Here is a 12,485-nt window from a genome sequence, read left to right as displayed (position 1 = left end):
ATGTCTACTTTCCAACCCAATTGAGAGCGCGCCAATTGGACTTCTGTAGCTCAAAAAAATCCATTCCGAGTGCAGGAAGGTCAGAATCCAACATCATCAGCAGTCCATTTTTAGCCTGAATCAGATTTTTGCTCAACTCCCTCAATTTCAGCCAGAAAATACCTGAAATCACAGAAAAATACACACTCATAGTAAAGTCCAGAAATATGAATTTTTTCTAAAAAATAATAAAAATATACTAAAAACTAACTAAAATATACTAAAATCTATATGAAATTACCCCCAAAAAGCGTATAAAATATCCGCTCATCACAATACCAAACTTAAACTGTTGCTTGTCCCCCAAGCAACTAGATAAATAAAATAGGATAAAAAGAAATCAAGAAGCAATAATATCTCAGAGTTTTAAGTGAAGCTCAGATTCTAATTAGATGAGCGAGACTAGTAGCTTTTTGCTTCCGAACATTTTTGGCATCTCACTTTATCCTTTGAAATTCAGAATGATTGGCATCCATAGGAACTCTGAATTCAGATAGTATTATTGATTCTCCTAGTTTAGTATGTTGATTCTTGAACACAGCTACTTTATGAGTCTTGGCCGTGGCCCTAAGCACTTTGTTTTCCAGTATTACCACCGGATACATAAATGCCACAGACACATAACTGGGTGAACCTTTTCAGATTGTGACTTAGCTTTGCTAAAGTCTCCAATTAGAGGTGTCCAGAGTTCTTAAGCGCACTCTTTTGCCTTGGATCATGACTTTAACTACTCAGTCTTAAGCTTTTCACTTGGACCTACATGCTACAAGCACATGGTTAGGGACAGCTTGATTTAGCCGCTTAGGCCTGGATTTATTTCCTTGGGCCCTCCTATCCATTGATGCTCAAAGCCTTAGATCCTTTTCACCCTTGTCTTTTGGTTTAAAGGGCTATTGGCTTTTTCTACTTTTTTCTTCTTCTTTCTTTTCTTTTGCTTCTTTTTCTTGCTTCAAGAATCAATTTCATGATTTTTCAGATCAACAATAATATTTCTCTTGTTCATCATTCTTTCAAGAGCCAACAATTTATACATTCATAAAATTCAATATAAAAAATATGCACTGTTCAGGCATTCATTCAGAAGACAAAAAGTATTGCCACCACATCTAAATAATTAGAATTTTCCTTATTAAAAACTCGAAAAAATAATATTGCCTCTTTATTCTAAAAATCTACTATTTTATTTATATTTGATGATGATGAGAAAAATAAATTATAGCTTAATTGGAGATAAAATCAAAATAGATATACTAATTACTACTACTAATATATAACTTCTAAGGTAAATTCCTAATAAGAACAATTATCACAGAGTTAAGGCAAAGATTAGGACTCAACAACCTTTATTTTGGGAGGTGGATGCTCCTTTAATCTGTGGGGTGCTTGGCCCTTCAAGAGACAGCTTCTGACGCTTCAGTTCCCTCAGTTCACGCCCTTGCTCTTCTTGTTCCTTAAGCAGTTTGCAAAGCATGCTATTTTGATTTTGCTGTTCTTCCTTTAGTTGCTCCATAGCTTCTTGCAATTTGGTGATACATGCTTCAAGGCGCTCCCAGTATTCAATTTGAGGGATTTCTGGGAGGAACTCCTGTGCTTTCCTCTTGATGGGGTCGTCCTGCACTTGTTGTCCTTCCATTGACTTTTTGGTGATTGGTCGCTCAACTGAGATATACTCAGTTACTCCCATCTTCACCCCAGCATCTTTACATAGCATAGAGATTAAGCTTGGATAAGTTAATTTGGCATATTTGGAGTTCTTGTTTGTAATTGTGTAAAGTTCACAAGAAATCAGCTGATGAACTTCCACTTCTTTTCCCAACATAATGCAATGGATCATTACTGCTCTTTTGATGGTGACTTCAGAGCGGTTGCTAGTGGGCAGTATAGAACGCCCAATGAAGTCCAGCCAGCCTCTGGCGACTGGTTTGAGATCTTCTCTCTTGAGTTGGATTGGGACACCCTTTGTGCTGGTTGTCCACTTGGTTCCAGGGAGGCATATGTCCTCTAGAATTCCGTCCAAGCCCTTATTTATTCTCATCATTCTCCTATTAAAGGAGTCTGGGTCATCTTTCAGCTGAGGTAGCTTAAAGATCTCCCTAATTTTGTCAGGGTGGATGTGAACAATCTTCCCTCTGACCAAAGTCCGATAGTCGTAGAAGGCGGTTCCAGCTATTCTCTGCCTGTCTGTTTGCCACAAATTAGAGTAGAATTCCAGAACCATGTTTCTTCCCACTTTTGTTTCAGGATTAGCTAGGATTTCCTAGCTCCTGTTTCGAATTTACTCTTGGATCTCCGGATATTCGTCTTCTTTCAGATCGAATTTAACTTCCGGGATCACTGACCTTAGACCCATTATTTTGTAGTAATGGTCTGAATATTCTTTGGTTAAAAAATTCCCTTGATTCCAAAATGGTTTTGAAATATTCTCTTTCTTGCCTCTTGGAGTGGTTTGTTTTCCCTTAGGAGCCATGATCTTAGTGGGTATTGGTTTAGTGATCACGGATAAACACACCAAACTTAGAGGTTTACTTTTCCCCAAGCAAAAGAAAGGAAAGGATAGGGATAGAAGGAGAGCCAATTTCGAATGGTGGAGGAGACGAGGGAGGCCGAATGTGGATTTAAAGGGAAGAGGGGGTGGGTTTCGAAAATTTTGAAAAAGATAAAATAGAAGATATGATTTTTAAAAGATAAGTATGATAGGAAAAAGATATAATTTAAAATTTGAAAGGTTATGAAAGATATTTGAAAAAGATAAATCTGAATTTTGAAAAGAAGATATGATGAGTTTAAAAAGATTTGAAAAGAATTTAAAAAAATAATTGAGTTTTGAAAAAAAATTTGTACAGATTTTAAAGAAGAATTAAGAAAAAAGTTTAGGATTAAAAATTTTTGGAATTGAAGTTGAAAGATGAGAGTTTGTAATATGTTTATGCAAGAAATCATGAATTGAAACATGAAAATTGGAAAAAATTTGAAGTGAAAAACGAATTTACCTCCTCCCCACAATCCTGGCGTTAAACGCCCAAACACTGCATGTTTTGGGCGTTTAACGCCCATTTGTAGCTTCTCCTGGGCGTTTAACGCCCAGCTGTAGCATCTGGCTGGCGTTAAACGCCAGAAAATCCTTTATCACTGGGCGTTTTTCTGAACGCCCAAGATGCTGCCAATCTAGCATTAAACGCCCAGAAGTTGCTTCTTTCTGGTGTTTAACGCCCAGATGGCTATCTCTACTGGCGTTAAACGTCCAGTAGATGCTTCTTTTGGGCGTTTAACGCCCAAAGCAGCTCTTACTGGCTTTTTCGCACTAGTGAGCTTCTTTTTGCTGTTTTATCCTCTTAATCTTTCTGTAACTCTGTGAACTCATGCAATTACTATTTTACCTTGAAGATAATTAGTATGAACCTGTAAAATTCAATTAATTAACAAAATGGCTGGGTTGCCTCCCAGCAAGCGCTTCTTTATTGTCTTTAGCTGGACTATTACTGAGCTTTAATCAAGTCTCAGTTTTGAGCATTCTTGCTCAAAATTGCTTTCAAGATAATGTTTGACTCTCTGTCCATTAACAATGAACTTTTTGTTAGAATCATTATCCTGAAGCTCTACGTTTCCATATGGTGACACACTTGTAATCACATATGGACCTCTCCACCGGGATTTCAATTTCCCGGGGAATAATCTGAGCCTAGAATTAAACAGAAGAACTTTCTGTCCTGACTCAAAGACTCTAGATGACAGTTTCTTATCATGTCATCTTTTTGCTTTCTCTTTGTAAATTTTTGCATTTTCGAAAGCATTGAGTCTAAATTCCTCTAGCTCATTTAACTGGAGCAATCGTTTTTCTCCAGCTAACTTGGCATCAAGGCTTAAGAATCTGGTTGCCCAGTAGGCCTTATGTTCCAGTTCCACTGACAAGTGATAGGCTTTTCCATACACAAGCTGGTATGGAGAGGTCCCTATAGGAGTCTTGAATGCTGTTCTGTATGCCCACAGAGCATCATCCAAGCTTCTTGCCCAATCCTTTCTACGGTTAATCACAGTCCGTTTCAGGATTCTTTTAAGTTTTCTATTAGAGACTTCAGCTTGCCCATTTGTCTGTGGATGATATGGAGTTGCCACCCTGTGGCTAACTCCATATCGAACCATAGCAGAGTAAAGCTGTTTATTGCAGAAATGAGCACCCCTATCACTGATTAGTACTCTAGAGACACCAAATCTGCTGAAGATATGTTTCTGGAGGAATTTTAGCACTGTCTTAGTATCATTAGTGGGTGTTGCAATAGCTTCCACCCATTTGGATACATAATCCACTGCCACCAGAATATAAGTGTTTGAGTATGATGGTGGGAAAAGCCCCATGAAGTCAATACCCCATACATCAAATAACTCAATCTCCAAGATCCCTTATTGAGGCATGGAAAAACTGTGAGGCAGATTGCCAGATCTTTGGCAACTGTCACAATTAAGTACAAACTCTCAGGAGTCTTTATGGAGAGTAGGCCAATAGAAGCCACATTGGAGGACTCTTGTGGCTGTTCACTCACTTCCAAAATGCCCTCCATATTGTGATCTATGGCAATGCCATAGGATCTTCTGTGATTTTTCTTTAGGCACACATCTACGGATTACTCCGTCCGCACATCTCTTGAAGAGATATGGTTCATCCCAAAGATAGTACTTTGCATCTGTGATTAATTTCTTTGATTGCTGCCTACTATACTCTTTGGGTATGAATCTCACAGCCTTGTAGTTTGCAATGTCTGCAAACTATGGTACTTTTTGGATGGCAAAGAGTTGCTCATCCAGAAAGTTTTCAGAGATCTCAGTAAGAGGGAGGGACGCCCCTTCTACTGGTTCTATTTGGGACAGGTGATCTACTACTTGGTTCTCTATCCCTTTTCTGTTTCTTATTTCTATATCAAACTCTTGCAGAAGCAACACCCATCTTATGAGTTTGGGTTTTGAATCCTGCTTTGTGAGTAGATATTTAAGAGCAGCATGGTCAGTGTACACAATCACTTTTGATCCTACTAAATAAGATCTGAACTTGTCAATGGCGTAAACCACTGCAAGTAACTCTTTTTCTGTGGTTGTGTAGTTCTTCTGTGCGTCATTTAAAACACGACTGACATAATAGATGACGTGCAGAAGCTTGTCATGCCTTTGTCCCAACACTGCACCAATGGCATGGTCACTGGCATCACACATTAGTTCAAATGGTAATATCCAGTTTGGTGCAGAGATGACTGGTGCTGTGACCAGCTTAGCTTTCAGAGTCTCAAACGCCTGCAGACACTCCTTATCAAAGATAAATGGCATGTCAGCAGCTAGCAGATTACTCAGAGGTTTGGCGATTTTTGAAAAATCTTTTATAAACCTCCTATAGAATCCTGCATGCCCCAGAAAGCTTCTGATTGCCTTAACATTGGCAGGTGGTGGTAATTTTTCAATTACCTCTACCTTGGCTTGATCCACCTCTATTTCCTTGTTCAAAATTTTGTGCCCAAGGACAATTCCTTCAGTCACCATAAAGTGACATTTCTCCCAGTTTAAAACTAGGTTAGTCTCTTGGCACCTCTTTAGAATAAGTGCTAGATGGTCAAGACAGGAGCTGAATGAGTCTCCAAATACTGAAAAGTCATCCATGAAGACTTCCAGAAATTTTCCACCATATCAGAGAAAATAGAGAGCATGCACCTTTGAAAGGTTGCAGGGGCATTGCACAGACCAAATGGCATCCTTCTGTATGCAAATACTCTGGATGGACATGTGAATGCTGTTTTCTCTTGATCCTGGGAATCTACTGCAATTTGATTATAACCTGAATATCCATCCAGGAAGCAGTAGTATTCATGACCAGCTAGTCTTTCTAGCATCTGATCTATGAATGGTAAAGGAAAATGATCCTTTCTGGTAGCTGTATTGAGCCTTCTGTAATCAATACACATACGCCACCCTGTAACAGTTCTTGTAGGAACCAGTTCATTTTTTTCATTATGAACCATTGTCATGCCACCCTTCTTAGGGACGACTTGGACAGGGCTTACCCAGGGGCTATCAGAAATAGGATAAAGAATCTCAGCCTCTAGTAATTTAGTGACCTCCTTTTGTACCACCTCCTTCATGGCTGGATTCAGCCGCCTCTGTGGTTAAACCACTAGCTTAGCATCATCCTCCAATAGGATCTTGTGCATGCATCTGGCTGGGCTAATGCCCTTAAGATCACTGATGGACCACCCAAGAGCTGTCTTGTGTGTCCTTAGCACTTGAATTAGTGCTTCCTCTTCCTGTGGATCTAAGGTAGAGCTTATGATTACAGGAAAGGTATCACCTTCTCTCAGAAATGCATATTTCAGGGATGGTGGTAATGGTTTGAGCTCGGGCTTGGGAGGTTTCTCCTCTTTCTAAGGTATTTTCAGAGGTTCTATTATTCTCTCTGGTTCCTCCAGATCAGGCTGAGCATCTTTAAAGATATCCTCTAGCTCTGATTCGAGACTCTCAGTCATATTGACCTCTTTTACCAGAGAGTCAATAATATCAATGCTCATGCAGTCGTTTGGAGTGTCTGGATACTGCACAGCTTTGACAACATTCAACTTAAACTCATCCTCATTGACTCTCAGGGTTACTTCCCCTTTTTGGATGTCAATGAGGGTTCGTCCAGTTGCTAGGAAAGGTCTTCCTAGAATAAGAGTTGCACTCTTGTACTCCTCTATTTCCAGCACCACAAAGTCAGTGGGAAAGGCAAATGGCCCAACCTTGACAATTATGTCTTCAATCACGCCTGATGGGTATTTAATGGAGCCATCAGCAAGTTGGAGACATATCCGGGTTGGTTTGACTTCTTCAGTCAAACCAAGCTTTCTAATAGTAGATGCAGGTATTAGGTTGATACTTGCCCCAAGATCATATAAAGCTTGCTTGGTACAAGTACCCTCTAATGTGCATGGTATCATAAAGCTTCCGGGATCTTTAAGCTTTTCTGGTAAGCTTTTCAAAATGACTGCACTGTATTCTTCAGTGAGGTAAACTTTTTCAGTTTCTCTCCAATCCTTCTTATGACTTAAGATCTCTTTCATGAACTTAGCATAAGAGGGTATTTGCTCAAGTGCCTCTGCAAATGGAATCTTTATTTCAAGAGTCCTGAGATAGTCTGCAAAGCGGGCAAATTACTTATCCTATTCCGCTTGGCGGAGTTTCTGAGGATAAGGCATTTTGGCTTTGTATTCCACAACCTTAGTTGCTGCAGGTTTATTACCTACAGGCGTGGGTTGAGAAGCCTTTTTAGAGGGGTTGCTATCAGCACTTGTATGTGTCTGATCCCCCACTGTCGTTTGAATGCCAGGGGTGGAAGCTGGAGTGGCGTTAGATGCCAACTCCTTACCTGTTTCTGACCTCTGAACGCCAGAACTGAGCTTCCTTTGGACGTTCAATGCCAACTCCTTGCCTGTTTGTGGCATTTGAACGCCAGAACTGAGCATGGGTTGGGCATTTAATGCCAGCCCTTCACCATTTTCTGGTGTTTGAACGCCAGAATTGTTCCTCTCTGGGCTCTTACTGTCCTCAGAGGGATTTTGGATTGCAGTTTGTTCTTTTTTCGGCTTTCTGCTGCCTTGAAGTGAGGTATTTAATGTTTTTCCACTTCTTAATTGAACTGCTTGGTACTCTTCTGTTATTTTTTTTATAACTGCTGTTCTGTTTGCTTTAACTGCACTTCCATATTCATATTAGCCATTCTTGTGTCTTGTAGTATCTCCTTGAATTCGGCTAGTTGTTTTGTTAGAAAATCTAATTGCTGATTGAATTCAGTAACTTGTTCTACAGGACTGAGTTCAGCAGTTACTATTTTAGCCTCTTCTTTCATGGAAGGTTCACTGCTTAGGTACAGATGCTGATTTCTGGCAACTGTATCAATGAGCTCTTGAGCTTCTTCAATTATCTTTCTCATGTGGATAGATCCACCAGCTGAGTGATCTAGAGAAATCTGAGCTTTCTCTGTAAGCCCATAATAGAAGATGTCTAATTGCACCCACTCTGAAAACATTTCAGAGGGACATTTTCTTAGCATCTCTCTGTATCTCTCCCAGGCATCATAAAGGGATTCATTATCTCCTTGTTTAAAGCCTTGGATGTTCAGCCTTAGCTGTGTCATCCGTTTTGGAGGGAAATATTGATTCAGGATTTTTTCTGACAGCTGTTTCCATGTCCTTATGCTAGCCTTAGGTTGGTTATTTAACCACCTCTTAGCTTGGTCTTTTACAGTAAATAAAAACAGTAATAATCTATAGACATCCTGATCTACTTCCTTATCATGTACTGTGTCAGTAATTTGTAAAAACTGTACCAAAAACTCTGTATGTTCTTCCTGTGGAAGACTGGAATACTGGCAACTTTGCTGCACCATGATAATGAGCTGAGAATTCAACTCAAAACTACTGACTCTGATGGAGGGTATACAGATACTACTCCCATATGAAGTAGTAGTGAGGTTAGCATATGACCCCAGAGTCCTTCTGGACTATTCATTTCTACTTAGGTCTATGATGGAGAAAGGGAGATGATGTGGATTTATTTTATTTATTTTATTATATAAGAAAAATAATTTTCAAAATAATAAAATGAAATAAAATAAAAATTAAAATAAAAAAGATAAAAATAAAAATAAAAAAATTTGAAAATATTTTATGAAGATTTTTGAAAAAGTGAGGAGAGAGAAAGTGGTTAGGATATTTTTTGAAAAAGATATGATTTTTTTTTAAAAATTTTAAAAGGATAAGAATTGAAAAATTTTGAAATTGAAATCTGAATTTTTATGAAAAGTTTCGAAAAATTTGTTTAAAAATAGTTAGAAAGAATATATTTTTTTATTTTTAAATTTTATTATGAAAGAGAAAAACACACAAAAGACACAAAACTTAAAATTTTTAAATCCAATGCTCCTTATTTTTCGAAAATTTTGGAGGAAAAACACCAAGGCACACCAAACTTAAAAATTTTAAGATCAAAACACAAAGAAGACTCAAGAACACCTTGAAGACTCACAAAAGCAAGAACAAAAGAAAGAACACCAAACTTAAAATTTTTAGAAAACCAAAATAAATTTTCAAAAATTAAAGAAAATTAACAAGAGAACACCAAACTTAAAGTTTGGCACAAGATTTAATCAAAGAAAAATTATTTTTGAAAAAGTTTTAAAAGGAAGATACCCAATTGCCAAGAACATAAGCCAACGCTCTAGCCAACTGAGCTATAAATTTAACGTGTTTTAAAAAGGTATTTGATAAATAATTTTTTTTTGAAACTAAAAATTTAAAAATGCACAAGAAAAACAAGAAAAGACACAGAACAAGACAAACCAAAGATCAAACAAGAAAAATTGACAAGAACAATTTGAAGATCAAGGAAAAATAAAGAACATGCAATTCGAAAATTGAAAGACAAAGAAAAGCATGCAATTGACACCAAACTTAAAACCTGACACTAAACTCACAGAAAAACTAAAAATTAAAAAATAATATTTTTGAAAAGAAAATAAAAGACTCTGACCCAAAGGACAAAATTTTCCTAATTTAAGAAACAAGATTCACCGTCAGTTGTTCAAACTCAAACATTCCCCGGCAACGGCGCCAAAAACTTGATGCACAATAATTACACTCACACTATGTAATTTCGCACAACTAACCAGCAAGTGCACTGGGTCGTCCAAGTAATACCTTACGTGAGTAAGGGTCGAATCCCACGGAGATTGTTGGCTTGAAGCAAGCTATGGTTATCTTATTATTCTTAGTCAGGATACCAATAGGGTTCTTTAATTTCAACTGTAAAAAGTAAAAGAGCATGAAATTAGTAATTGTTACGCAGTAATGGAGAATATGTTGGAGTTTTGGAGATGCTTTGTCTTCTGAATCTCTGCTTTCCCCTTGACTTCTTCTTCATGCACGCTAAGTTCCTCCTATGGCAAGTTGAATGTAGGGCGTCACCGTTGTCAATGGCTACTTTCCATCCTCTCAGTGAAAATGGTCCAAATGCTCTATCACAGCACGGCTAATCATCTGTCGGTTCTCGATCATGTCGGAATAGAATCCAGTGATTCTTTTGCGTCTGTCACTACGCCCAACACTCGCGAGTTTGAAGCTCGTCACAGTAATCCAATCCCTGAATCCTACTCGGAATACCATAGACAAGGTTTAGACTTTCTGGATTCTCAAGGATGCTGCCAATGGATTCTAGCTTATACCACGAAGACTCTAATTAAGGAATCCAAGAGATACTCATTCAATCTAATGTAGAACGAATGTGGTTGTCAGGTACGTGTTCATAGGTTGAGAATGGTGATGAGTGTCACGGATAATCACCTTCTTCATATTGAAGTGCAAATGAACATCTTAGATAGAAACAAGCGTGTTTGAATAGAAAACAGAAATAATTGCATTAATTCATCGAGACGCTGCAGAGCTCCTCACCCCCAACAATGGAGTTTAGAGACTCATGCCGTCAGAGAATACAAAGTTCAGATCTGAAAATGTCATGAGATACAAAATAATTCTCTAAAAGTTGTTTAAATACTAAACTAGTAACCTAGGTTTACAGAAAATGAGTAAACTAAGATAGATAGTGCAGAAATCCACTTCTGGGGCCCACTTGGTGTGTGCTAGGGCTGAGACTTGAGCTTCTCACGTGCCTGGGCTATTTCTGGAGTTAAACGTCAGGTTGTAATCTGTTTCTGGCGTTTAACTCCAACTTGCAACCTGTTTTTGGCGTTCAACGCCAGAATGCAACATGGAACTGGCGTTAAACGCCAGTTTACGTCGTTTATCTTCGCGCAAAGTATGGACTATTATATATTGGTTAGTTGGTGATGTATGTCTAACAACAGAAGGTCGTGGTGTGGTAGGCGTTATGGGAGTAGGTTGTGATGTGTCAGGTCTGAGGGGAGAAGGTTTTGACGGTGGTGGCCTCTTAACGTTTCTCCTCCTAATTGATCTCTTGGACATGGTTGGATTCATGATAGGTCTAGGTGGCTCATATGCAGTTGAGGAGTTAGAAGGTGGAGGTCTTGCTGCCATAGGTTCTTCAGAAGGATTCACACAGTTCAGATAATCAACATTCACCTATAAATGGGTAATTGCATTAAGTCAAATGTTTAATGCAAGATAAATTTATCGTCATGCCAATAAGTAGATGAAGAGAGTGCATATAAATAACTTACATTGGGTGAATCTAAAACTGATGCTTCAGCATCTGCTGCCTCCAAAGTCTCTTTCCAATACATCTCTTGCTCTCTGGCAGCATCCTCATCAAGATCATCAGCAGCCATGCCTTCAGTTGTTGCTGCTGCACCTTGATGCTGACTACCACTACCTGGTGCAGCTCCTCCGCTAGCCATAGCTTCTTTCTTCTTGTCACATCCTCTGCTGTTATGACCAGTCTGAGACCACAGCAGCAATAATTGCAATTTTAAGTTTTTTATAAGACACTCAATATGCACAAGTAAACGAAAGATACATTGAATGTTAAGTTATACCTTCAGATAATATTTATATTTAATGGGGCCATATCTCCTCTTTGCTCTATGGGGATCAGGATTCTCTCTAGGACCATTTCTACGTCTGTCTTTCTTTTTAGTAGGTCTCCCAATAGGTTTTCTATACACAGGAGGCAACAATAGATAGTGATTTCCCTTCTCCCAGTATTCATGGCTTGGGACAGGTTGAACTGTCCACTGATATGCTAGGTTGTATATTCCCATAGTTAGCCAGTTGTGAGCAAAGTCCTCGGCTCTGCGATTTTGGTATGCAATAGCAGCACAGGCATGCCTACATGGAAGTCCAGTTAGCTGCCATAACCTGCATGAACAGGTCCTTCTCCCCAAGTCTACACTCACTTTCACAAGTAACCTTTGAACCTCATAGACATTCCCTTCTTCACCACCGGATGGAAATGGCCTCCAATAGTTGCTCTCTTTTTTCTTCCTTTCCAAATGGCTTTGTTACACAGGGGTTATTCTACCATGATAACCAAAGTTTAATCACAATCATAATCAAGAAGTTCAGAAAATAGCTGCACTTTATTTGAGACAAGCAATAAGAGAAGCTAAACTGCATTCATCAGCCCAATACATCCCTTAATCCTTTCAATTATTGATTTATAGAATAATGATTTGAGATATACATATTATGATGTTTGGTGAGGAATATATAACAGGCTATGATTGCTGCCAACCCGTGTAAAATAGTGAATGTTTTCAGAAAAATGTCCCCTGGTATTATTTTCAAATGTGTAAAATATGAAGAATTTACCAAATTACATTTTTTTAGGTGTCTCTTCATTGAGTGACAACAATATATAGATAATTTAGGACCATCGTTAAGAGATATACTGTGTATCATTGATGGCCAAGCATGAGAAAATGTTATAAATTGGTGACTTGAATCACTCTTTCATTCAATACA

This window comes from Arachis stenosperma, chromosome 2 (assembly GCF_014773155.1).
Source record: "Arachis stenosperma cultivar V10309 chromosome 2, arast.V10309.gnm1.PFL2, whole genome shotgun sequence".
NCBI lineage: Eukaryota > Viridiplantae > Streptophyta > Magnoliopsida > Fabales > Fabaceae > Arachis > Arachis stenosperma.
This window is presented reverse-complemented; position numbering follows the sequence as displayed.